Source organism: Giraffa tippelskirchi, chromosome 4, assembly GCF_054371585.1.
Source record: "Giraffa tippelskirchi isolate mGirTip1 chromosome 4, T2T-mGirTip1v1.2.pri, whole genome shotgun sequence".
NCBI lineage: Eukaryota > Metazoa > Chordata > Mammalia > Artiodactyla > Giraffidae > Giraffa > Giraffa tippelskirchi.
The window spans coordinates 76,757,035-76,783,397 of record NC_137278.1 but is presented as its reverse complement, the minus strand read 5'-3'; the positions used below and the strand labels follow the sequence as shown (position 1 = coordinate 76,783,397).

Genomic DNA, 26,363 nt, shown 5'->3' with positions numbered 1-26,363 from the left:
AGAAAAAAATCAAGTTAAGAACATCTTAAAAGTCAAGGATCTCCACTGCACGACTAGAAATAGAATGTGTTACTTCCAGCCTCTGGCCTCATTCCATTCATATCCTCTGCACTGGACTGTGTTGGACTGTATTTATTTACTTCAAAGTTCCCTGACAAGAAGCTTAAGTTGTATTCATCACTTTGGTCTCCCAGACCCCTGCCCACCCAGGGCCGACATACCCTAGGTGCTTAATAAATGCTGGTAGAGCAAGAACTGAGAGCTGGGATTAGCCTGCCAGACAAGGGCTTAGGCCCAAACTCCATCAGACTACCCAGGGGAGGGTCCAATCAGGCAGGGAAGTGGCTCTGGGACCTCACCAGCTTCCTGACATGCGTCAGCTCCACTGGTACTGTTTCCAGGCCAATCTATTTTCAGTTTGGTTTTGGGGAAAATTCCATTGTTTTCATCCTAAAGAATCACCCTGGTCCCCAAGTCCTCATAAGATGTCCATCAGTAGAGTAACACATGTGTTATTCATGAGAAAGATGAGAAAACTGAAGTTCAGAGAGGTTGGGGACTCCCCCGAGGACACACTGCAAGGTCTTGACAGAACCACCCCAAGCACTCTGGCCTCCTGCCCCCCCCCACCCCCGCCAGCTCCATGACACACCCACTACCTCTAATGTTCTCTCAGCCTCTACCCCCCACCCCAGTAATGGAACCCAGCTGGGTGGGGCTGGCCGCTGAGAGGCTCCAGCCTGGGCTTGGGCCAGCGACTCATGGAAATTGGGCCATTTTCCTGGGGTGGAAATGAGAAGCAGATGTGGTTCGGGAGCTGGGGTGCAGGCTCATGCCGTGTTGGAGGCTCAGGTTACACGAAGGAACACGTGATTGTAGCTACAAAAACAGCCGGAAACCCCCAAGGCCCACGTCGTCGGGGGTCCATCCCATGCCTGGGGGCTGGGGAGGGGGGCCTTGGCAGCCGGACCTTCTTGCCCTCAGTCTGTGTGGGGCGAGCAGTGTCTGCTCCTCAGCTCAGGGCTGAGCCCTGCGCCAAGTCCCGGTCCTCAGGGGGACACCCAGGAAGGTCAAGGCACCCTGTACAGAGGCCACAGCAACCTCCAGCCTGCCGCCCCAGTTTGAGCCATGGCCCAGGCCCCGAAACCTTTTACAGCCTGAAACACCTGGTGTTTTACCACTTTGCTCCATTCCTCTGGGTTAAGGGATTGTCTCTGGTTGCAATGTATCACCTTTCTAGGAAAGCACCTGGTCTTAGACAGTATTCAGACAGCCTTACCTGGGTGGAGATTAACTTATCAACTCCTCCTAAACAAACAGCTGGTGAGGCCTGGGCCTGAGGGGAAAGGGCTAAGGCAGGACCCTCCAGGAAGATGTAGGAGATCAGAGCACAGGAGGAGCCCTGGAAAAACTGGGCGTTTGTGTGGAGGGCTCAGGTCTCTGCTTTTCTCCCTCAGCCAAAAGGGCAGGGCCTAGTTTTATTCATCCAGCCATACAGCTATCCATTCATTCAATAAATGGTTCTTGTACAACCACTGTGGCCAGGGCAATAGGCTAAGCCCTGAGGGTCCAGAGGTGATTGAGCATGGATTCCATCTCTAGGGCCTCACTGACTACTGAGGAAGCCCACCAATAGCTTTGATTGATTGATTCATGCATTCATTAGTGAGTGTATACCATGTGTCAGCAATATTTTAGGCTCATTGGATCTATGAGTAAACAAACCAGATAGTTTTGGAAGGAGAGACAGGCTATAAAAATTAAAAAATAATAATAAGTTAACAAATATGTTTAGAAGGTGAAAACTGCTATCATTGTTCATTTGCTAAGTCATGTCTGACTCTTTGCGACCCCATGGACTGCAGCACTCCAGACTTCCCTGTCCTTCACTATCTCCCAGAATTTGCTCAAACTCATGTCCATCGAGTCGGTGATGCCATCCAACTATCTCCTCCTCTGTCGTCCCCTTCTCCTCCTGCCTCAGTCTTTCCCAGCCTCAGGGTCTTTTCCAGTGGGTTGAGTCTTCGGATCAGGTGGCCAAAGTATTGAAGCTTCAGCTTCAGCATCAGTCCTTCCAATGAATATTCAGGGTTAATTTCCTTTAGGATTGACTGGTTTGATCTCCTTGCAGTCCAAGGGACCCTCAAGAGTCTTCTCCAGCACCACAGTTTGAAAACATCAGTTCTTTGACGTGCTGTAAGAAAGGAAAATGGAGCAGGTAGGGGGGATCGGGAGCCATAGGCTGGTTGCAGTGTTCACAGGCCTGGGGGGGTGGGCTTCCCTGAGGAGGTGAGACTGGAACAAAGACTTGAAGCTGATAGGGGAGATGAGAGGGGGTTCTGGGGGATATGCAAAGGCCCAGGGGCAGGAGAGGGCCTTGAGTGTTCAGGAGCAGCAAGAAAGCCAATGTGTCTGGGGCAGAGAGGGAAAGGGGAGCAGAGATGGAGGTCCAAAGGTAAGGAGGACTAGGCCAGGAGATCTCAGGGGCCACTGTAGAGTTTTAGCTTTTATGGTGAGTGAGATGGGAGGCACTGAAGAGTTTTGAACCAGGAGATGTTTATTGACTGGTTTTCCCAGAGGACCATTTGGACTGTTGTGTCCACAGTAGCCTGGAAGAGGCAAGGGCAAGGGCAGGGGGCTGGGTCGGGAGATACTTGGAACAGTCCAGGTGGGAGGTGGTGGTGCTGTGGCCAGGCTGCTCGGCGGAGGATGGGAGAGGCACCCAAGCGGAAACCTGAATAAGGTTCCATGGTAACAGAAGAAGGGCGTGATTAACTCTGACTCAGGATGCCTTCCCAGGGGATGTGACTCAAGCAGGATCTTGAAAAATGAGCAGTTCAGCAGGCACTCAAGGGAGTGAGCATTCCAACAACACGTGTGACAGGGAAGTCAAGAGAGAGCCAGGCCTGTCTGGGGACCTGTGAAGCAGCTCATAAACATCAGAGCAGAAGGGTCAGGGCAGGCTGGATCAGGGCGCAGAGTGCTGCTCTGCCAAGGGTGTTGTCCTGTGATCACCGGGAAGTCCCGGAAGGAGTTGAAGCCTGAGGGCTTAAGACCGGATTTGCCCTAAGAATAGTTCTGCAGTCACCATGAAGGGCTGGGAGGGCGGTGGAGAGAGGAGACCCAGATGGGAAGTGGTACTTGAGGGCTGACTCAGTGCAGTGGGAGAGGGAGGGAGAGAAGGGGAGCTGTTTAGGGAGCAGAGAGGACCAGATGCATGTGGTTTGGAGAAAGAGGAGCAGGTAGTTTAAGGACAGTTAACTAAACTACTGTTCAGTTTGGGACAGGCTGAGTTGGAAGAGCTGCTGGGAGATCAGAGAATGGAATCTCAGAGCAGCCAATGGAGGGGTCTGGAGCCCAGCGGAGGGGACTGCATCCAGAAGCCTCGAGGGGCAGGAAGCATTTAAGCCATGGAAATCCACCAGCTAGAGGGGCACCTCCAAGTTTTTATCCTTAGGAAGATCTGAACAGAGGTATAATTCCCTCCTCTTTGTCTCCCTCCCAAGGCCTTTGAGAAATGGGGAGAAAAAAAAAATCTTAAGAGGGAAGACAAAGGAACAGGATGGGGTGCAGCTCCTGGGGTAACACTGAGAAGTCTCTGAACTGGTCCCACTCACCCCAGGGTGTCTGCCATGGGGGCCTGAGTAGATGGAGATCTTGGTATTGGTGTCTATGGATCTCTGCACGCAGATATGTAAAGTGATGTGTTTTCATGTTCCCGTGATTCCTGTTTCCCTGTAGCCCTCCCTGATGAAGCTTATTGCCCAGTGAAGTGGAGGGGGCTTCAAAACAAGGCTTCAAGCAAGGTTGAAGCAGACAGGCTGCAGAGAAGCTGCTGCTAATGGCAATGGGACCAGGAAAGGGGAATCCAAAGAAGGCAGCACCATCCTTCTACCTCAGAGGCTTATGTGGGAGAAACCCCACTTAGGTGTGAGGGAAAATCCTGCTGGTGAGGGGTGGGTAGGGCTTGACTCAGATTGCAGCAGGGGAGGAAACTTTAGTGACACTCCCCTGTGCAAAGCAGCGATTCTAGATGCTTCCAAGGCAATATTATGCCACCCAGGAGGTGGTTTGAAATGGCTGGGGAAAGTCGTCTGGGAGACAGCTTCATGGCACACTGCTTGTTCTGGAGTGGTTGGGAAGAATGCGGCCAGGTGGTCCTAGGTCCCGGGGACCACAGAGGCAAGATCTGTACCACCAGCCCGGAGCAGGGACCACATGTTTCAGCGTTACTCCTCCCCAGCCTCACCCCTACCAGCGAGCCCCAGAGACCAGGAGGCTCCAGTCCTGTCCTACCTGTGTGTGTGTATAAAAATGCAGAGGACTCCACTTAGAACTTCATCTCCCTCTTCCCACCACCATGAGGTCCATAAACATCTCCCTGCACCGGAAAATTATCTTGGCTAGGAGAGGGGGAAGGGATGAGAAAATCTTGGAAAACTCGGCAATTTTATACAAAAGAGACCGAGCTAAATGTATGGAAATGGAGATATGTCTAAGGAGCAATTTAAATGGGTTTTTTTTTTTTGCATCTTCTTTTCTTTTTTCCCCTGCTTGTCAATAGTAGGAATGATCAGATCAAGACAAAAAGAGTACGAGAAAAATGAAGAATGATTCTGGTTTGACCCATCTGGGTAGGTAAGTGTGACTCAGCTCTGAAATAATCATGTCAGTACACATTTGCTGGGGCAGCTGTGTACTTTCAATTCTAGTCATCAGCCCTTTCCTTGAAGCTCATTGTGTGTTTTCTTCTGGCCAGGAGTTGAGAATCATAAAATTGTCAAATCTGTATTAATTATCTATCACTCAATAATAAATTAATCCAAAATTTAGCTGAAATTCATGCTTCCTGGGGATTAGAAATTTGGAAGCGGTTTAGCAGGGCGTTTCTGGCTCAGGATCTCTCATGAAGTTACAGTCAGGATGTTGACCTAGGCTGTGGTCATCTGAAGGCTTAACTGGGGCTGGAGGACGTGATTCTAAGATCCACCTGACAAGCTGATGCTGGCTATTGGCAGAGGCTCTCAGTTCTTCACCTCATGGATCCCTTTCTAGGGCTGCTTGGATGTCCTCATGACATGATGGTGGTTTCCTTCAGAGTAAGTCATCTGAAAGAACAGTGTCTTTTTATGACAACCTTGCCTTAGAAGTCTCACTTTGCCATGTGGCCCTTGCTCTCAAAAATGGTATGGCATTGCAGAATAGATGAAATTTCCCTATCGCAAAACATTATTTCTGAGGTCCAAGTGAAGTGATATGGGCTTTCTGAGGATCAAGTGAGCTGCCCAAGCATGCAGCAGGAGGCTTCCTGGGAACAGGCAGAAAAACCCTGCTTCCTTGTGCTGATCCCAGTAACTCTTCCTTGTGGAAGGAGGCCTGGTACCTGTGGACTGGTTAGAAGGAGAAAACTGCAGAGGTCTGGCTGAGTGAAGGGGCTGATTCTTGGTTACTGTGTGGAGGAGGGCACTCTGAGACTAGAGAGAGGCTGCCAGGGGGTTTCTGGGGGTGAGGTAGGGTAGGAACCCTGAAGCGTTTAGAAGTGACACAAAAAAGGGGATTGTCAAGTGAGGGACAGGGCTCAGTGGGTAGGGGAGGGCAGAAAACCCAGAGGGTCACATGGTCCTCTGGTGATCAGCATGCCATTTTTCTGGCTGTTACCCCTGGCCACAGATGCGTTCATTTGTTCATTCATTTGTTCATCCATCCATTCATTCCTGCTTATCTACTTGCTACAAAGACCAGGTCCCCGTCCTTGGTGAGGCTGAGGGTTGTTTGTATAATATATGAGGAGCTCATATGTTATATGAGGGTTGGAGAACCTTAGGGAGGGTTGGGGAACTGTTAGGAAAGGCTTCTCACAGGAGGTGAGGTCTGAGCTGCTTCATGAAGGGGAGGAGTAAGCCAAGCAAAGGGAAGGTGTTCTAGGCTAGGGAAGTGTTCACAGGCCCAGGTGTGGCAGACCTCAAGGCGGCCCTGGCATGGCCGTAGCAGAGAGAATGGAAGGGTGTTGAGAGATGAAGCTGGAGGGGCCAGAGGGCGTGTGGCCCTGCCTGCCTGATGGGGTGGTTTGGATTTCTTCCAGAAGACAACAGGGAGATTATGAAGGAATTTAAGCAGAGGCATGAAGGGATCCTGGTGTGCTGCAGTCCATGGAGTCGCAGAGAATAGTACACGACTGAGCGACTGAACAACATGAAGGGATCTCTTGGAAGTTTGGAAAGGTTGCCCTGGCAGTAAGGATGAGGATCTGGAGAGGGAGAGTCCAAGAGGATGGGGCACTAACCCAGGCTATGGGTGTGGGAGAAGAAGCGGGGGGAGGGAAAGAGAGAAGGAGCCCAAGAGGCCTTTAGAAGGCTGAAGAGCCCCCAACCCTGCCTATAGATTGAGCGACAGCCGGGACCACAGACCGAGCTGTCTCAGCTCATCTCGGAGAAGTAGTGCGCTAAGCCCAGCGAAGATCTCCAGTGTTGGGCCCGGCCCCAACACTGACCCAGCCAAGCCCACCCCCAGCCCGCTGCCCTCCTTCCGGGGGGGCGGAGGAGCATGCTCAGTTTGATCTAACCCAGGCTTTGGCTGAAAGGTGGTGAGGAGCTGTGAGTTGGGAAAAGCTGGGGTGGGAAGGCCACTCGGGAACTGTAACCACAGGATCGCCAGAGGAAAGGAGACACTGTCCTGGAGTCCGAGAGTCAGGAGAGGTCCAGCTAAAGGAGAGAGATGTGGCAGGGTTCCAGCCCTATCTGTGGAGACCTGGAAAGTGAGGAGAAAGAATCTGGCCACCTGAGAGGTGTCTGGGGGTCATGGGAGATGACCCCCACAGTGAAGCCTATTTCCCAGAGCCCAGCACAGAGGCTGCGATCCCTGAGATTTATGAGATGGGAGTTGCATGCTTAGCTGCCTAGTCGTGTCCGACTCTTTGCGACCCTATGGACTGTAGCCTACCAGGCTCCTTTGTCCATGGAATTCTCCAGGCAAAAACCCTGGAGTGGGTTGCCATTTCTTCCTCCAGGAAATCTTCCCCACCCAGGGATCAAACTCGCCTCTCCTGCGGCTTCTGCACGGGCAGATGGATTCCTTACCACTGAGCCACCTGGAAAGCCTGAGATAGGAGTACCCTCACCCCAAATTCTCAAACCGCCTAATGGAGTAAGCTGTGCTGCTCACGCCTCACAGCAGATGGCGCCATCGTGCTGGAATTGGTGACTGAGGGGCCTAAGGAGCGGCCAGCAATCCCTGCTTCAGAGTGGGAGGGGCCAGAAGCCACTCTGGGGGCTGCTGGAGAGGGGTGGAGGGGGGCACCCCAGTCCTGTCTCCCTCCCAGAGGGCCTGCTGCTCTCCTTGTGCCTACCTGCTCCATTCACTCCTCCGCACTGGGGTTTCACCCCAGCCTCTTCCTGCCCCTCCCCTCTGTCCCTCTCCTCTCCATTTCTGCCTTCAACTAGGGTCACTGTCTGTGAGCTGGTTCACTTGGAGCCATCATCACAGGATATGGGAACTCTAGGCCCAGCCAGGGGAGAGACATTTGCCAATGGAAATGTCACCATGGGGTCTTCCCTGAGTGGCTTCCCCTAGGGCTGGTCACATCTTATGTCCTCAGGAGGTGCTCAGTGCCCCTAACTAAGGGAGGGGGTTACCAGGAGGCTACCAGGAACATTCAATAGCGGCAGGAGAGGCAGGGTAGAGACAGCATTTGCTCTGAATGAACGAAGGACAAAATGCATTACATCAAGTTTCAGTATGGTGAACCTTCTGCTGATGACCAGTCCTGTACCTCCTACTCTGTAGGCCTTTAGCCAAGAAGGGAAACCTGAAGAACCCCTCTTTCTCTCCCCACTTCTTCCTTTCCTGGGGTGGGGCAGCTCATTTGTGGCAGAGTGGATATCAACTGGTGCTGGAGATGCATGGAGTTGGGGGGGGGCGGCGCCCAGAGGGCACTGTGACCCGTGAGCAAGGATGCCCATGGCAGAAAGACCAAAGGGAGTCAGCTGGAGGAGGTCTGAGCTGGCAAGGCTGACTCTGGGACCTGCTGTGATTCTGGAATCTTCTGACGGATGTAAAAGTTGTCTTCTGAGTTGCTGTTCTGCAAGGAAGTAACTTATTGCTTGATTTGTGGCTGAGGGTGGCATTGCTGATAAACCTGCTAACGTGCGTGTTGCCCGAGGTGGGGGAAAAGGGGAGTCTCGGACCCTAGTCCCTAAGGACCTTACGGTGCAGCTGGGGAGGGGCCCAGGCCCAATGAGATGAGAGCTTCAGTGTGAGGGAACCAGGGCGATGGGAGCAGGGTGAGCAAGGAGGACTTCTTGGGGGAGGAAGAGATTGAGAGGGAGAAAGAGGAAGTGTTTCCCAGATTATGGAAGAGTGCAAGCAAAGGCATTGGGAAGGAGCGGAAGTTTAGGGGGATGGGGAGAGATCGGGGACACTTCCGCCACATAGAAGACACTCAGCACATTTCCAAATGAAGGAAGATATGGGGATGAAGGGGGAGAGGAGAGGGCAGAGAGCTGCTCTCAGGGGCAGGTCACCACCCCTTTGTCAGCCCCGTGGCACATGCTGCAGAAGCAGCCTACCTGGGGAGCCCCGAGGCCGGCCCTTGTTTCCCCAGCCCCCATCCTAGGCTTGCTCACAAATATGAAGCTGAGGCTTAAAAACAGGCTTGTGGCCAAACCCTACCCCCTCGTCCTCTTCTTCCAGGGCCTATCTCCACGCAATTCCTTGCAGAGCAGCAGCCACTCCAGCGCCCTGCTGGAGGCAGGGGTGTTGCCACTGTGGGGTAACTGGCCGGCCAGCAACCCCCCACCAAGATGGCAGCTCAGGGAGACAGCAGGGCCTTTGTCTGGTCCTGACCCTGCCGAGGGGCCCATCGGCCTGAGTTTGCTCAGTGTTAATAATTGACCAGGCGCCCAGGGACAGGGCCCCTCCGGCCACCTGGATGAAGGGCACTCGGGGCTGGGGCCTTGGCCTCCCACAGCATCAGGTGAGACTTACCTGGGGCCGGGGAGGAGAGAATCCTGGCCTTGGGTGAGGATCAAAGAAGCCTGATGCCTCCCGCACTGCTTCCGGAGCCCAGAACGGAGTGAGGGGCAGAAAGGGCCCAGCCCAGGCTGGAAGGACCGAGAGAGGCAGGAGGAGCACCTTTCAGAAAGGGGATGGAGGCTGGAGAGAAGACCCCAGGATGCAGGTGTGAGGTTCCCTGAGGAGGACAGAGCCATACTCTTAGAGCCAGCAGCCCCTTCCCAAACATTGTGTGGCCACAGGCCCCTTCCTCAGGCCCTCTGATGGAAAATGCCAGCCAGAGAGAATGTTTGCGTTGACTCCTTCTGGGCCAGAGGGAAGAGGGTTACAGACCCACAGCTCTGGTCAGACCATCCGTGATCTCTGGTGCTGAGTGAGTCCGGCACTGTCCACCCCACAGCCACGTCAGGGAGGCCTCAGCCGAGAGCAAGGAGGAAGGTCTGTGGTGATGGTTATTTCAAGCTGCAGGAGGGAGGGGAGAGGAGAGGAAAGAGAGAACAAGGTGGGGAAGTGAAGCTGTTTACAGCAGCACCAGCTCCAAGTGCTTCTTATAAGTGACCTCGGTCAGTCATCCTAAGGAAGCTTGTGAGCGGGGTGCTGTGACTACCCCCGTGTGACAGTTGAGGAAACCAGGCCTCAAGGCGATCCCCTGTCCAAGTCACAGAGTTGGGAAACAGCAGAGCAGAGCTGACTCCAACCCACTACCTGGATCGCTCTGTTTTCTGCTGGGGTCAGGATGGGGGAGCGGGACAGGCAGGGGAACAGGCCTCCTGGGCAGCAGAGTGGAGAATAATTGTGGGGGGTGGTGTGCAAAGGCAGGGATGACTCTGAGGTGGAAGGGGGTGGGATCCAGCTTCTTTAGCTGCTGCAGCCTTAATACCCAATGTTCTCCTTAGGGAAGGAGACCAAGTGGGCTGGCCCCTGGGTGTCAGGCAAGTGTTTCTCAGGCCTCGAGAGGGAGGAGTGACAAGCTCACCCCCTCCTCAACCCCACCTCCTCTTCCCCTTTGGCTTCACCTGTGAGAAGTCAATATTGATGTTTTACGACCCAAGATAAACACACATTTTTTTTTCCTCCTATACAGGGGTTATCTGGTCTGGAGGGTTAATCAGTGACCACTGGGGGTGGGGGAGCCTCTGAGAAGAAAGCAGCTATTCAATTCAACTCCCACCCCCAGCCCCTCCCCTGCCCTCCTCCTCCCACCTGTTGCCCCCGACCTGGCCATGCCAGTGGGTGGGGACAGGGCATTTGAGAGCCTGAGCCTGGAGTCTGAATGGGTGTGTTTGGGGGGACTGTTGAGTGGGATGCATCCTAAGAGAGCATCTTTTAGGCAGTCTGCCCTGTTCACAGCGGTTTTCCTCACAACAGCCATCTCATTCCATTGGCAGGACAGGAGGGCCTGCACGAGGCTGCCGTGGCCCCATCCTGGCTAAGCAAAAGAGTGAGCACTGTCCCCTGGGAGCTGTACACGGTGGAGATGTGACTCGAGTCACAGAACACACGAGGTGACCCGAGATGGCGATGCCCGCTGCTTCCCAGGCTGGGGCGTTGGAACCCAATGTGTGGGCCAGCCCTTCCTCTCACCTGTTGTGTGGCCTTGGACTGTGGCTTAACACCTCTGGACCTCGAGTGTCTCACCTCTCCTCGCAGAGGGGTTTCAAGGGTTGAATAAGATCTTGTATGCAGAGCGTGGAGGAAATAAAATGACTAAAGTTCCGATGGATTGTGGCCTCCTCTGCCTTCTACTAGAGACGGCCATGATTGACCTCTGGGTTGATGGCCCTTTTGCTTGGAGAAACAGTGATGGACCTTTATTTAGAAAACAGAGTAACGGTGAGCCCAGCATGGAGGGGGTGTAGCTGAGCTGAAGCAAGGGGGGAAATTTTGACACTGGGAGGGCTGTTCCTGGGAGCGCTCAAGCAACCCAGAAACAAGTGCAAACAGAGAGATGTTGGATGTTGAGAGAAGGCTTGAAAAATATGTTGTGGGGCAGAGCAAGGCCCAACAGAGGAATACTGCCAAGAGGAAGTTCCCTGGGGCAGGGAAAGATCGACACATCTTGAAAAGTAGTATGTGAACTTGAATTTGAAGTGCTTTCCACATGATGCTAAAATCACTGTCCATTATTCCTAAATGTGTTTAAACATCTGCTACACCCTTGAGCCTTGGTTTCCTGGTAAGTTAGGAAGGAGGAGGGAGGAGACTGGCATCAGCTTAGAAAGAGGCGGTTATGAATAGGGACTCCTGGCACAGGGATAAGGACCTCGATGAGGAGCAATACCCTTGGAGGGGCACGCTGCAGTGGGAGAAACAAACCACCCACCTCAGGAAGCCCTCTGGGCACGGGAGGTGACTCCACAGGGCTGGAGAACTTGAAGACATGCTACTTAGGGGCACCCAGGTTACACCGGTGAAGATGCCTGTTTTTTGGTAGAGGGCAAAATATTTATTCTGAATCCTAATTCAAGACTATATACACATCAGCAAAGAAGCCTTTTAATCATGATCATGTCCCAGAGGTCTGCCATCATGGGTTCGGGTTATGGTCTGGGAAATTGATGTTGAATATGTGTAGCCACTGACCCTGTGCTGGGCCCTTGGCTGTGCCTAGGATGATGATGGTGAGACAGGTCCCTGCCCTTCAAAGAGTTCTCTTAAGAGGAGACAGGCTGTGATGGACATGACTAATTGTCCCCTACATCAGTGGTTCCCAAGCTTGACACCAGAGCTAGTTTCGTGGAAGAAAATTTTTCCGTGGACCAGAGGTGAGACAATGGTTTAGGGTGATTCAAGCATATTACATTTATTGTGCACTTTATTTCTATTATTATTACATCAGCTCTTCACCTCAGATCATCAGGCATTAGATCCCAGGACCCTTGTGCTACATCACTCCCTCCCTTTCTCTCTGTTTGTGATAGAACACTCGAGTTTTCATCTGGGTACATGGCCATCCAGAGTAAAGAGTGCCTTTCATGGTCTTCCTTGCAACTGAGTATAGCCATACGACCAAAGGGAGGTGAACAAGAGTGGTGTGTACAAATTCTGAAATGCACACTCCCCAGCCCCTTTCCCCTTTCCTATTCACTGGAGTGGAAAATTGGGAGTGAACTATGTGGGACCACAGGGATGGCAACATCCTCCTGGGACAGGGAAGCAGCAAGGCAAAAGAAATCCAGAGTCCTCATGACATCACAGAGCAGAATCGTCAGACCAGCTTGGATTCTCTCATGAGAGAGAAAGCAACTTCCATCTTGTTGAAGCTGCTATTATATTTGGTCTCCCGGTTATAGTCGCTAAAATCTTTCCTGTATGTGATTTAAGACTACTTGGCAGTAGAGGACTGTCATAAAAATTACTCACATATGTGGGCACTCGCTTCACAGTCAGGTGGGATGGATACAGATATGCAGACTGGAAAGTTGGTGACCTTTGTTAGGCTCTGGCAGAAGATTTAGTAAACTGTTCTCTGTGGTCAATACCTTGACAGGAAGATCCCATGCTCTCTGAGCCTGCAACACTAGCAGAACTTGAGAACTGAGGGGTCCTCACTGCTTCTTGCTGCATTCAGCAGATTCCTAGAAAGGAGAGACGAGCTCAGATTAGACCCAGCCAGTTTGCAAGCAGAGACAGAAGGAATGCAGTTCTGCTAAGGGGGCACCGTGCCTGCTGCCTGCATCTAAATTGACTGAGAGTCTGGAAACTTGGAGTCTCAAAAAGCTGTCAACACTAACTGCTTCTGTACCCGATAGAAGGTGTGACCAAAGTTGGCTCTGCACAGGCAGCCTTGGTAGGAGTTAAGACTACAGCCCTGAGCCTTTCTCAAGCTTTCCCAGGTGAGAAGTCTCTGCCAGACTACGGGAGCCAGCTGAGCAGCCAAGATCAGATTAAGGGTGTTCCCTTTCCGCCCTGGTCTATTGTCTCAGATGGCCTGAAGTTAGCAGCCATGAAGCTGAGAGAGGGGTCTGGGCAGAGCACGGAAGCCAGTAAAAAAAATACAACCAGTTTTCAGCCTGATAAACTCTGTCAGGACAAGACCTTTGGCTGAGTTACCTGCCCGTGGAACTGACTGGAAGAAAATAAGTCCAGGAGCCTGAAAGAGGCATATTCTTTGATGCCCACTTCAGATGTGGTTGTGGAGGGTGGTGACCAGAGTCTCCCAGAGGGCAAAGCCAGGAGCCAAGGAGGACAGTGGACAAAAGAGTTACTTCTAGAAAACAGAAGGACAAGGAGTCTTTATAACATCTGACTAACATGACTTGGTAATTGCTGTGGACTGGGGCCATCTGTGTTGTTCCCATTGTTTTATTTTCCGCCTAAGAATTGTTTTAAAAATGTGGTGTGTGGTTCTTGTTCCATCATTGTCTGTTGGAGGAGGGTGGGGGGCAGATGTGTCTTTTAAGTGTGTTGGTCTCCAGACCACAGGTAACCATCTCCAGATCTGACAGAGGTGTTCGGTGCAAGATGGCCTGGTGTTTGAAGTTACTTGTCTTGGAAGACAATGTTACACGTGTAAAGAGTGATCACAGATAGTAAGATGGCTAAAGGTGTGGACTGTGGCAGAGTGCCAATTTGCCCCAAGATCCATTTTGCCCTTGTCTGTCTAATAGTATAACACCTGATGTGTTGTGAAGCAGTGGCCACCCAGGATAAAACTGCATTTCCCTGATCCCTCTGCAGCCTTATGTGGCCAGGGGGATGTGAATACAGTGATGGTACAAGTTGTGGATCATATCAAAGAAAGGCAGGAGACACTCTCTCCATCCCCTTTCTCTGTCCTGATGGCCAGAAGGTAGATGTATTGGAGAGTCATGTATGTTGGTCTACGAATATGAATGCAAAATGCTAAGGATGGTGGAGCAACAAAATAGAAGGAGCCAGCGTTCTCAATGTTGTGAAGCTGAGCCAGCATGCCGCTGGGACTTATAAGTGAGACAGAAATGAACTTGCTCAAACCACTGGCGTTTGGGGGTTTTGTTTTTGTTATAGCATCTTAGCTGCTAACCTAAGTAATATAGATGCACCTTAATTACCGCAATACAATAGAATAGATGTTCTAGCAGATGTATGTGTAAGGTGCTAAGGAGAGTGAAAAAGATAAATTCTGTTCTATGAAAATCTGGGAAGGCTCCCAGAAGGGGGTGATATTTGAAATGCATCTTAAATGATGAGAGAGCTTTCTAGATGCACAAGTGAAGTGAAAGGGAAGCCCATACTGACAGCTGGACAGCATGAGGCAAGGCTCAAAGTGGTAAAAGCACCTGGTCCAGATGCATAAACACAGAGGCAGTTCTGAGAGATGGGACTGGTGACATAGATGGAGCCAGTTAGGAAGGACCTTGAATGACATGCTATGGAGCTGAGAGTTTATCATTTGGAACCACTGAGGTGTTTAAACTATGACAAACCTAGACTGCATATTAAAAAGCAGAGACATTACTTTGCCAACAAAGGTCCGTCTAGTCAAAGCTATGGTTTTTCCAGTAGTCATGTATGAATGTGATAGTTGAACTATAAAGAAAGCTGAGTGCCGAAGAATTGATGGTTTTGAACTGTGGTGTTGAAGAAGACTCTTGAGAGCCCCTTGGACTGCAAGGAGATCCAATCAGTCCATCCTAAAGGAAATTAATCCTGAATATTCATTGAAAGGACTGATGCTGAAACTCCAAAACTTTGGCCACCTGATGCAAAGCACTGACTCATTTGAAAAGACTCTGATGCTGGGAAAGATTGAAGGCAGGAGGAGAAGGGGACGACAGAGGATGAGATAGTTGGATGGCATCACCGACCCAATGGACATGAGTTTGAGCAAGCTCTGACAGTTGGTGATAGACAGGGAAGCCTGGCATGCTGCAGTCCATGGAGTCTCAAAGAGTCAGACATGACTGAACGACTGAACTAAACTGAGGGGTTTAACAGGGAAGTAACATGATCTAATTTTTTAAAAAAATAAGTCTGGCAACTGTGTGTAAGGTGGATTTGAGAAGAGAGAGCCTGGGGGCAAAGGGAAGGAACTATGAAAATGTAATGCAAGTCAATTTCAATTTTCCCACAGAAACAATGTTATAAAAGAGGATTATGCTCCTGGCCATGGGCCTGATATACAGATTTTTTATAGAACTGACCACAAAACCAAACCCCAGAAGTCATAATGGTATACCCATAATCTCTACATTACGAAGTTTCTAAACAGTACATGAATAATTAAGTGGGGCCACATAGTAACTAACCACAAAAAGATGTGTATTATATAATACAATGACTTGAGTCTCTTATTTCTGTCCTTTAAGAAATGTATTGTGTTACAAAAATAATCTGTTTATTTTTAATAGCTTTATTGAAATATAATTGACCTATAGTGAAGCACACATACTTCAAGTGTACAATGTGATAAGTTTTGACATATTTAGACACTCTTGAATCATCACCACCATCAAGAAAATGAACATTTCCATCACCCTAAAAGTTTCCTCCCATGTAATTCTTCCACCCCTCCCTCATCTACCCATTCCCAGGCAATCACCAATTCGTTTTTTTTTTTAATGTTCTATAATTTTATATAAATGGTACTCTTTTTTCAAATAATGTTATTTATTTTTGGCTGCATTGAGTCTTTGTTGTTGTGTAGGCTTTCTCTAGTTGTGGCGAGCAAGGGCTACTCTCTAGTTGCGGTGTTCAGGCCTCTTATTGTGGTGGCTTCTCTTGTTCCAGAGCACGGGCTCCAGGGCACAGGCTCGGTAGTTGTGGCTCATGGGTTCAGTTGCCCCTCGGCATGTGAAATCTTCACGGACCAGGGATTGAACCTGTGTCCCCTGCATTGGTGGGTGGACTTTTATCCACTGGACCACCTGGAAAGTCCATGTGAACTCTTTTTAGTCTGACTTCTTTCTCTCAGCATAATTATTTTTGAGACACATCTATGTTACATAACATAAATAGTTAATTGTTTTTTTAAATACTGAGTAATATTCCATTGTACAGATATACCACAGTTTGTGTATCCAGTCACCTGAAGATGGACCTTGATTGTTTCCAGTATTTGGTTATTACAAATAAAGCTACTATGCGCATTCATGAATAAGTCTTTGTAGAAAAATATGCTTTCATTTCTCTGGGTAAATCTAGGAGTGGAATGGCTGGATCATGATAAGTGTATGTTTAACTTTTTAAGAAACTTCCAAAAAGTTTTCCAATGTGGCTGGTGGTTGTACCATTTTACATTTTCACCAGATATGTGTCAAGTTCCAGTTCCTCCATATCCTTGCCAAAACTTGATAGGGTCAATCTATTTTAGCCATTCCAATAGGTTTTTAGGGGTATCTCAAGTGCTTTATCTGTTATTGATTAGGTTGTTTTCTTACTATTACTTTCTGAGAGTTATTTATATATTCTGGATCCAAGTCTTTTATCAGATACATGATTTTCAAATACTTTCTCCAAACCTATGGTCCCTCTTTTCATTCTCTTAATAGTGTCTGTTTGGATGAATTTGAATAAAGTCCAACTGATCAATTTAGTCTTCTATGGATCATGCTTTTGGTGATATAGCTAAGAAATTTTTGCCTACTCCATGGTTGTAAAGGTTTCCTTCTAGATGTTTTACTGTTTTAAATTTTACATTTAAGTCTATGGCCATTTTGAATTATAGTTTGTGTCTGATGCAAAACGTAGATAGAGGGTTACTTTTTTGCTTATGGGTGTCAGCAGGATTTTTTGAAAACACCATCTTTTTTGCACTGCATTGCCTTTGTACCTTTGTTGAAAATCACCTGTCCATATAAGTAAAGGATAATACTTATAGATCAATTTTACCTCAGTAAAGCTGCGTTTTTTTGTTTTTTTTTAAGTATAAAGGTCTATTTCTGGTCTCTTGATTCTGTTCCACTGATGTCTATCTTTAGGCTAATAATATCAGACTGTTTTGATTTACTGTAACCTTATAATAAATTTTGAAATCAGGTAGTGTTTTCCAGCTTCATTCTTCAAAAGTTGTTTGGATGATTCTAGGTCCTGGCACTTCCATGTGAATGTTAGAGTCAATTTTTTCAAACTTCTGCTTACTTTTATAAACAGAAAACAAAATTAAAAAGTAAAAATCACAATAATTTACCACTTAGAGATTATCTCTGGTAATATTTTGGTTGTAGCACTTCTTTTTTTAAAGTCCTCATTTTATTTTTCAATTTATTTTTGGCCACATGACTTGTGGGATCTTAGTTCCCCGACCAGGAACTGAACTTGGGCCCAGCAGTGAAAATGCTGAGTCCTAACCATGGAGAATCAGGAAATTCCCTTTGGTTGTATACTTCTAGATTTCTTCTATGCTTTAAAATATTTGTTTTATTCAATGTTTATGTAGCATTATATGCTAAGCAAAGAGTCGGACAAGACTGAAGTGACTGAGCACATATGCTAAACACTTTTTTCAACACTGGGTTTATCAAAATGAGATTTATGTATGGTAAAATTAACTTTTCAAGTGTATGTTTTGATGAGTTTTCACATGTATATAGAGGCATGTAACTACCATCACAGTCAAGATGTATAATATTTTCATCACCCCAAGGTTCTTTTATGTACTTTTTCAGTCATTCCCCTCTTCCAACCCCTAGGAATCACTGGTCTGATTTCTTTCCCTATATTTTTGCCTTTTCCCCCAGAATGTCATGTAATTGGAATCAGAGTATGTGATCTTTTGTGTTTGGCCTCTTTCACTTAGCATATTGCTTTTGAGTTTCATCCATGCTGTGTATATGAGTAATACGTTCCTTTTATTGCTAAGTAGTATTCCATACCACAATTTGCTTATCCATTTAACAGTTGATGGACATTTGGGTTGTTTCCAGTTGGAGCAACTGTGAATAAAACTGTTGTGAATAAATTGTGAATAAAAACAAATTTGTGAATAAAACAAATAAACATTTGCATTCTGGTATTTGTGTGCACATGTTTTTCATTTCTCTTGAGGAAATACCTAGAAGTAGGATTGCTGAATCATTTGCTAAGTGAATGTTTATACATTTTGAGTCATGGTATTCATAATGGCCATAGCTGTAAGAGATACTTCACTACATGATAGGTATGTATCATTCACTGGGCCCATTAAATCATGATATTTGTATTTCACTCCCATCCATCCATCGTGCAATTTATTTTGACATTTAGCTAGTAAATTTCCACATTTCCTGGTTATTATATTTGCAAAATAATTGGAAAGCTTTGTTTTTACATTTTTAGCAAACTGATTCAAAGTCTTCTTACACTCTTTGTTTGGAAAATTGTCCAAGCTTATTTCTTTAACTGTGTAGATAGAATTTTTAATAGTTGACATATTTACATAGTTTTCAGGAATAACATCACCTTATGATGGAAACACGTCCAAATAACCATTTTCAAAATGCTCTCTCCTTAGCATACTTGAAAAGATGTTCCTCTCTCACTGTTAAAATGTTTCCTATAGGTTGATAGGAAGGACTAATTTTTGTCTGAAATATTGGTTGAGGTCACACACTATCAATAGGCACTCATCATAGAAAAGGTCAGAGACTAGAATATACTTGTTTTTCTGTAAAAAAAAAAAAAATGCACAAATTGTCCTTCGGTGTGATTCCTAGAATACCTGTAGGTTGAGAAAGAGTTTTGTGTTATACCTCTCTCTTTTACAAAGTATGAAAATATTCTTCTGTTTAAGGCCTGGTTTTTATAGAACCAGCCACACTGGTGATATGCTGGAGTACTTAGGAACAAATGAAGCCATGTACTGACAGGGAGCCAAAGTGGGAGGGTGCCCCTAAACACCTCACACAGCCCTCACCCCCAGGAGTCCCAGAGAACCTTCCGGGACTCAGAATAATATGAAACTGGGACTGAGGAAGGAAGGTGTCAACCCACTTATTAAATATTTGATAAGTCTTAAGTTTCTAGATTAAAAAAACCTGACTCAATCTTTTTTGCTTCACCCAAAGGATTGTATTGCGCATTTCACTTTGGACACCAAGATACAGGGAGAGTCTTCCAGGGCATCTGCTGAGAGAGGCCTGCCTGTGGGTTGGACTCTAGGCTGGAAGCCCCACTGTGGGGAGGAATAGCTTTTCCTTCTAATCAAAAGGAAAGTCCAGGCTCCCACATTCCTCAGTCCCTGTTTCCATCTCCTAAAGGGGGCAGGGGACCACCTCTCCTCTACTGCCTATTCCTCTGGTTGCTTTTGATCCTGCAGGGTGGGGAGAAGCACCCCCCAATACCACCCCCACCTTCCCCGCCCACCAGAGGTGGGAAGGGGCTGCCAGTGCTGCGAGCATTTTCTCAGGGAGCCTCTGGGTGCACCCTCACCAAGCAGAGCCTTCATCAATGACCAATTGTGAGGACCAGGCCCCTGGGCTGCAGGCTGAAGCTGTGGGTGTTGGTAGGGAGAAAAGCCTTAAGGTGGGACCTAAATCTAGAATCATCTGGGAGGCGGGCCCTGGCAAAGAGCCTCTCTCCACTGCTCCCAGCTTTACAGAGCCTTGTGCTTAGAGGTTCCTCTGTAAATATTTGTTGGATTTAGTTGAATGGAGTTGAAATCTCATTTCCTGATTCCAGCCAGGTTGGAAGGTCAAGCTGGGTGGGCTGGGCTTTCTGATTTGTCCGGGGGGGAGTGGGAGGGAGGCGAGGCCAAACTGGGCAGCTCAGCCCTTGGAGGAACATCCTGAACCTCAAAGAGCTTCCTTCCAGCTGCTACTTGGCTGAGGGTCACCATCCCAGATGAGGGTCCCTGTAGGTCCAGGGTGCAGGGAAGCAGCAGGAGGGAGAGGCCGGGGGCAGGGAGGGGCCAAGGGAAGGAGACAGCCAAGCCTAGAGCCCCAGGGAATGTGTGTGCAGAACACAAGTTTCAGTTGGGCAGTCTTGGCCCCCATCTTTCAGTACTTCTTTCCCAAAGACGCTTCACAGCCAGTTCTGCCCTTCTTGGCCTGGTGCATGGGAAAGGCTCTCTATTTTGACAACGGGGAAGACCTAGGCAAGTGTGCCCCCACATGCTCAGCAGCATTGCCTGTCCTCAGCACACAATCACAGACCCACGTGTGTATGTACTTTCAGACTCGCCCAGACAGCCCCAGGCACGTGTGTGTCACCATAGGCAGACACACAAGCACACACACTTACCTGCCTTCCATCAGACCTTCCAGCATGAATACACGCATGTGCACCCCTAGGGACAGCCAGCACCCCAAGACATGGGTCTCCCCTCAGGCACAGGCAGCCTGCCCACAGGTCCCACTCGGAGGGACATGAAACAAACGGGGTCCCCCAGGCTGTGTGCTCCCCCAAGGCTGGTGTCCACCAGAGTCAGATCCGCCTAGAGCAGCTGGCATGACACAGGCTCCCATTGTGCAGCCAGGCCCGGGGGGACAAAGGGGACCTATTTCCTCCCTCTCCCCACAACCCCTCCCCCATTAGCCTGGGGCCTGGGAGCCCAGCCACCGGTTGCAGAGGGTTAGGGAGACTCCCCAAGACACCACATTCTACATGAGGAGCTCGTGGGGAACCCCAGGCTAAGGGGGGGAGATGTAACTCCTGCCTCAGTAACCTCAGGGGAACCGGGGACCTCTTCTACTCTTTGGGCAGGGAGAGGAGAATTGGGCTTTGCTCCTGTCCTGCTCAAGGTGGGCACAGATCCCCTACAATGTCTGGGAGGAGAGTTTCGATTCTTCATCAAATTAGGACATGGTCGCTCTGTGACTCTGAATTGTGAGGGTGTGGGGGCTGCAGCCTGCTGGTCACTTCATTCTTTCACATGCCTCCATGACCATAGCCACTGTCATCTTCACGCTCTCCATTTCTGATTTGACATCTTCACTACATTTTCCAGCATTTAACCCCCACCGCCATGTGTACCTTCAGTCTGTCCCTCCATCACTGGTGATGGTACAGGCGCAGCTCTAAGCGCAGGCGTGCTGGGATCCTCTCATTTCACTCTGTGACAGATTTGCACCAGTGCTAGATTCTAGGCAAACTGAAGTTTCTTGTTTGGTAGTATTTTATTTTTTAAAAACTATATATTTATGTGGCTGCACCAGATCTTAGTTGCGTCATGTGGGATCTTTAGTTGTGGCATGCAGGATCTAGCCCCCTGACCAGGGATTGAACCTGGGCCCCCTGCATTGGGAGCTCAGACTCCTAGCCATTGAACCACCAGGGAAGTTCCCAAACTGAAGTTTCTTGCTTTCTTCTGAATACAATGCCTTTTTCTTTCTCTGTGCTTTTTGCTCATTCACACAGTGAGGAATACAATAAACACTTATTGAGCACAGGGTTATCAGACACAATCATGCGGTATTTTTATTCATTATTATTGTTACTCATTGTTTATTTAAATCTAACTTGGCATTCTGAATTTTTATTTGCTAAATAAAATTAGCAAGTTAGTGAGGACCTAACTGAGCACCTACTAAGAGCTGTGCTTGGGAGATAGAGTGAAGAAAGACCCAGTGTAGCAGGTGAGAGCCAATGTAGCAGGGGAGATTGACAAGTATATACAGCCCTACCACAAGGAGGACTGGGGCTCTTATAGGGGAATTTCAGGGTGCCATGGATGCCCCTGGAAAGAAAGTCCATACTAACAGAAAAAAAAAATTGTATATTAAGCAGCTGTGCTTAGTTGCTCAGTTGTGTCAGACTCTGTGACCTCACGGACTGTAGCCCGTCAGGTTCCTCTGTCCTTGCGGATTCTCCAGGCAAGAATACTAGAGTGGGGAGGGGGGTTCAGGATGGGGAACACATGTAAACCCATGACTGATTCATATCAATGTATGGCAAAAACCACTACAATATTGTAAAGTAATTAGCCCCCAACTAAAATAAATAAATTTATTAAAAATAAAAAAATAAAAAAAAGAATACTAGAGTGGATTGCCATGCCTTCCTCCAGGGAATCTTCCCAACCCAGGGATCGAACCCAGGTCTCCAGCATTGCAGGTAGATTCTTTACCATCTGAGCCACCAGGGAAGCCCTAGTTATATTAGTTATATTTTATATATATTGGGCTTCCTTCATAGCTCAGTTGGTAAAGAATCTGCCTGCATATTAACAGTTATATATTGTAGTTATATTGCAACTATTTTTAATTATAGCATCATTATGCAATTAATTATCTTCTACATCCTGTTTGCAGCAACACTGGTGGTCTTGGGAGGGCAGGGAAAGCTTCTGGGAGGAAGGGCACTTCACTTAAGACTTGCTTAGTCTGTTCAGGTCGCCATAACAGTATACCACAGACTGTGTGACTTATAAACAACAGAAATTCATTTCTCACAGTTCTGGAGGTGGGAAGTCCAAGGTCAATGCACCAGCAGGTTTGATGCCTGGTGAGAGCCTGCTTCCACCTGCTTCCAGCTGGCCATCCTTCTGCTGTGTTCTTACATGATGGGAAGGATGAGGGAGCTCTCTGGGGTCTCTTTTATAAGGGCACTAATCTCATTCACCAGGGTTCTACCCTTATAGCTTAATCACCTCCAAAGGCCTCATCTCCTAATGCCACCATGTTGTGGTTAGGATTTTGACATATGAACTTTGGTGGCACACAGACATTCAGTCCACAGTGAGTCTTAAAAACTCAAGGATGAGGAAGCTCCAGTGAGCACGGGGCCAGGAAAGACGGGGTGCAATTCTGAGCATTGATACAGGAGGCCCCACAGTTGGAGGCTCCCTCTCCTAGATGGAATCAACTCGGACAGGACTGCAGGCATCTGGAGGAGCCATAGTCAAGACTAGCATACAAGACTGGGCAGGTAGAGACAAAGGAAACTCAAACTGTGTGTGTTGCCTCTGCTTTCTATAAAGGCAGTTTGAGTGCTCTGCACTCAGAAGAGGAAATGGCAGGTGTCACATTGACCTTGTGTCAGGAACCACCACAACACCCTCCCTTCCACTGTACAACTCCCCAGTTGACTTGGTAGCCAACCCATGGTTGGACGTGAGGGAGGGGTTTATGACCAGACACAGACCTGAATGTACATGCATATGAGCACGTATGACTGGGTGAAGTGGCTGCATGCCTGAGCGCATGACATCTGTTATTGTTTCATTTGTTTCAGTTTGCAAGACTAGGACAGCAAAGAATGTCAAAAACACAAGCATGTGTTTTAGAAACACTCAAGTTCGAATTCTGATTCTGTCACTTTGTTGTTGTTTAGTCACTAAAGCATGTCTGACTCTTTTGTGACCCCACGGACTCTTGCCCACCAGGCTCCTCTGTCCAAGAGATTCCTCAGGCAAAAATACTGCAGTGAGTTACCATTTCCTTCCTCAGGGGATCTTCTTGACCCAGATATCAAACCCACGTCTCCTGCATTGCAGATAGATTCCTTAAAACTAAGCCATCTGGGAAGCCCACTCTGTTACTTACTCACTGGTTAATCTCCACTGAGTTACTTAATCTCTCTGAGCCTAAGTTTCCCTCTTTGCAAAATGGGGAAAACTTCACCTAATTTTACCTTAAAACAAGCAAGCCAACAAATCAATGGGGATAATGCTAAACTTGCAGAATGGTTAGCAGGATTAAATGAGATGATGTAAGCAAAATAGCAGGCACATAATTGACTCTGTAGAGGTTTATTTTTCTTTTCCTCCAAGCACCACACCTGCTATTCACACATGAATAATAAGAGCAGAGGCATTTATCTAATGTGAATCAACCTGTTAAGATTTTCTAATGTATTCATAATTAAGAGATGGAACATCACACTCTTTCAATATCCCAGTGAGATTTCCTGTGTTTACAACTTTTCGTAAACTAAGAATCATCAGGACTTGTTATTCACCAATGGTTACGATTTAAAGAAAGACCCATATCTGGGGACAGTCAGGTATTTCCATCATTAAGTTTCTGCTGGTCACAAATGACTGCAGAAACTGTTTTCCTTATTCCAATTTAGGAATTTCTCTGGGATGTGTTCTCAGTACTCCCAGGGAGTAAATGGGCCATCTGTAGCTCTTCTGGTGCTGTCAGCACTGATTGCCCCAAGCGGAGGCCTAAATCTGAGATCTGTTCTGCTAATTCCAGGGAAAACCTTGTTTTCTGGGCTTCCCTGGTAGCTCAGATGGTAAAGAATCAGCCTGCCATGCAGGAGACCCAGGTTTGATCCCTGGGTCAGGATTGAACCTTTTCCTTGTAGAAGGGAATGGCATCCCACTCCAGTATTTTTGCCTAGGAAATTCCATGGACTGAAAAGCCTGGCGGGCTGCAGTCCATGGGGTCACAAAGAGTTAGACATGACTGAGAGACTGAGTCACACTCGCTTTCTCTTGCCTCTGCTTTGAACACTAAAGAAGATCTCTATTGTGGATTAAACGTTTGTATTGCCACCATCCCCCTATTCATATATTGAAGCCCTCATCACCTGGTGTGGCTGTATTTGGAAATGGAAAGTAATTAGCGTTAAATAAGAGCATGAGAATGGTACCTGAATCCAGTGGGGTTGATGTCCTTACAAGAAGAGGAAGAGACATGAAAGATTTCTCTTGCTCTGCCCCTGCACAGAGGAAAGACCATGAGAGAACACAGAAAGAAGGCAGCCGTCTACAAGCTGTGAGGGGAGCCCTCACTAGGCAGCAAATCAGCTGGCACCTTAACCTTGAACTTTCAGCCTCCAAAACTATAAGAAACGGATGTCTGTTGTTGAAACCACCCAGCCTCCAGTGCTTTGTTATGGCAGCCCGAGTGGACAAATAAGCCTCTCTGTTCCTCCCATGCCTTATCTACCCACAATGGCTTTGTCTCAAACTCCTGCCAGTACATGACACAAGTGCCCCTCTCCGCTTCTAATCAGCAGGTTTCCCCAGAAACCAACTTTCCATGCAGCCCATTCCTTTTCCTCTTAATCAGGTTCAGTCTTCATCAAATGGGCTTTTTTTTTTTCCGAGCTTTGTTTTTATTTATGCATCTAATTTTCACAATAGTAGTATGAAAGATGTATTATTATAATGATACTCATTTTACTGAGGAGGAACCAAAAGCATAGAGAGGTTAAATAAAATACCCAAAGTCCCTCAAGCAACCAAGACCAAGTTTGGCCTCTGAAGCATTGAATGGACTTCTTTGCTTACTGTACTGAAGACAGCAGATTCTATAAACTGGCATTTTCTAGGCACTTTTCAGCTTTGAAGTGCTTTTTTCCCCCAAATCTTTTAATCTTTTAAAGCATGCCCAAAGGGCACAGCAGTTTTTAAATGGTGACGCCACTGAGTGGCGTCTTTGGAGTGCTCACTCTGTGTTCTTGAGGGGCCGGGAAACGGAGGGGAAGATGGTATGTGAATGCCCCCCGCACCCCCAAAGGGCTGAGCCCCTTGGGCTGTCATTTCTTCACTCCTGCTCTTCCTGTCCTCAGCCTCCCTTCCCCACTCCTCACCAGCTAACCCAGTTCTAGCCCACCACGCTGGCTTGGGTCCACCCCCTCTTCCCCCTGTCTTATCTCCCTTTTTGACGGTCAGCCCCCTGCAGTTGGTGGCTGTGTCTCTCTCACCTTTGTGAATCTGAATGACCAAGAGCTTACCATGATTTACCACTGTGCTTACCTGTGTTCTCTTTCCAATCTCAGTGTTAATTTCCTTGGGTAGTTTCTCTTGTCCCCATTTTACAGAAGAAGAAACTGATTCATTGAGACAAGTTTCCCTGCCTAGAATCAGGAAGCAGAAGAAGGAACTGGGGTTCACACCAGGCCTCCTGGTAACAATCTCCTCTGCTCCCTCAGCCCCCAGCCCAGGCCCAGCCCTTGGTGCCTTTCCTGAGCTGCCATCTCAGAGCCCCTTTCCCTCTGTCGGACCCGCTCACATGCTCCCCTAAGTGCGAGTCTTCAGGACTTTTTATTTTCAGGTACATTCCTCTAGAACACCAGCCCGGGAATCCACAGCACCTACAAACAGAATCTGCACATGATGGGCCCTTGATTACATTGGGTGAAGAAATGAACCCAGTTTTCCTAACTAGATATCAAGTGCTAAGCAACAGAACACACCTGCTTGGCTTTTGTCCCCAGCACAGGGCTGGGCACACTGTGGGACTTCTCCCCTACCCACTGGACACTCCTGACTGTCCCACCCCTGCCTCCAGCTGCTCATTATAAAACCTCGCAGACTAGCACCCATGATCCTCACCCCTGCTGCCAGAACTCACTTGTGCCATGATTGTTAATATGGCCTTTCCTTTTTCTCTCTGAATCAACATTAGCTTTGCTAACTCCCTTCCCTCCACCTGATAAGGATGGGGTAACGGCATCTGGACAAACTTGGGGTGTGCTTTTCTTGCCTTGTCAGAACAGCAGCTCCTATCTGGCCAGCGATGGGCTGGGAGCCAGCCCCCAACAATGGAGGCTTTGTGAGC

General features: G+C 48.1%; 1 long non-coding RNA gene across 1 annotated transcript in view; it reads left to right on the top strand.

The window, feature by feature from the left end:
- The window catches only part of LOC145545532 (uncharacterized), a 76,291-nt gene extending 58,350 nt beyond the window's left edge, over window positions 1-17,941 (top strand). The window contains exons 4-5 of the long non-coding RNA XR_014082139.1: window positions 4,568-4,638; window positions 10,398-17,941. This is a non-coding gene — a long non-coding RNA (uncharacterized LOC145545532). The remainder of the gene's footprint in view (window positions 1-4,567; window positions 4,639-10,397) is intronic.
- The last annotated feature ends 8,422 nt before the right edge of the window (window positions 17,942-26,363 follow it).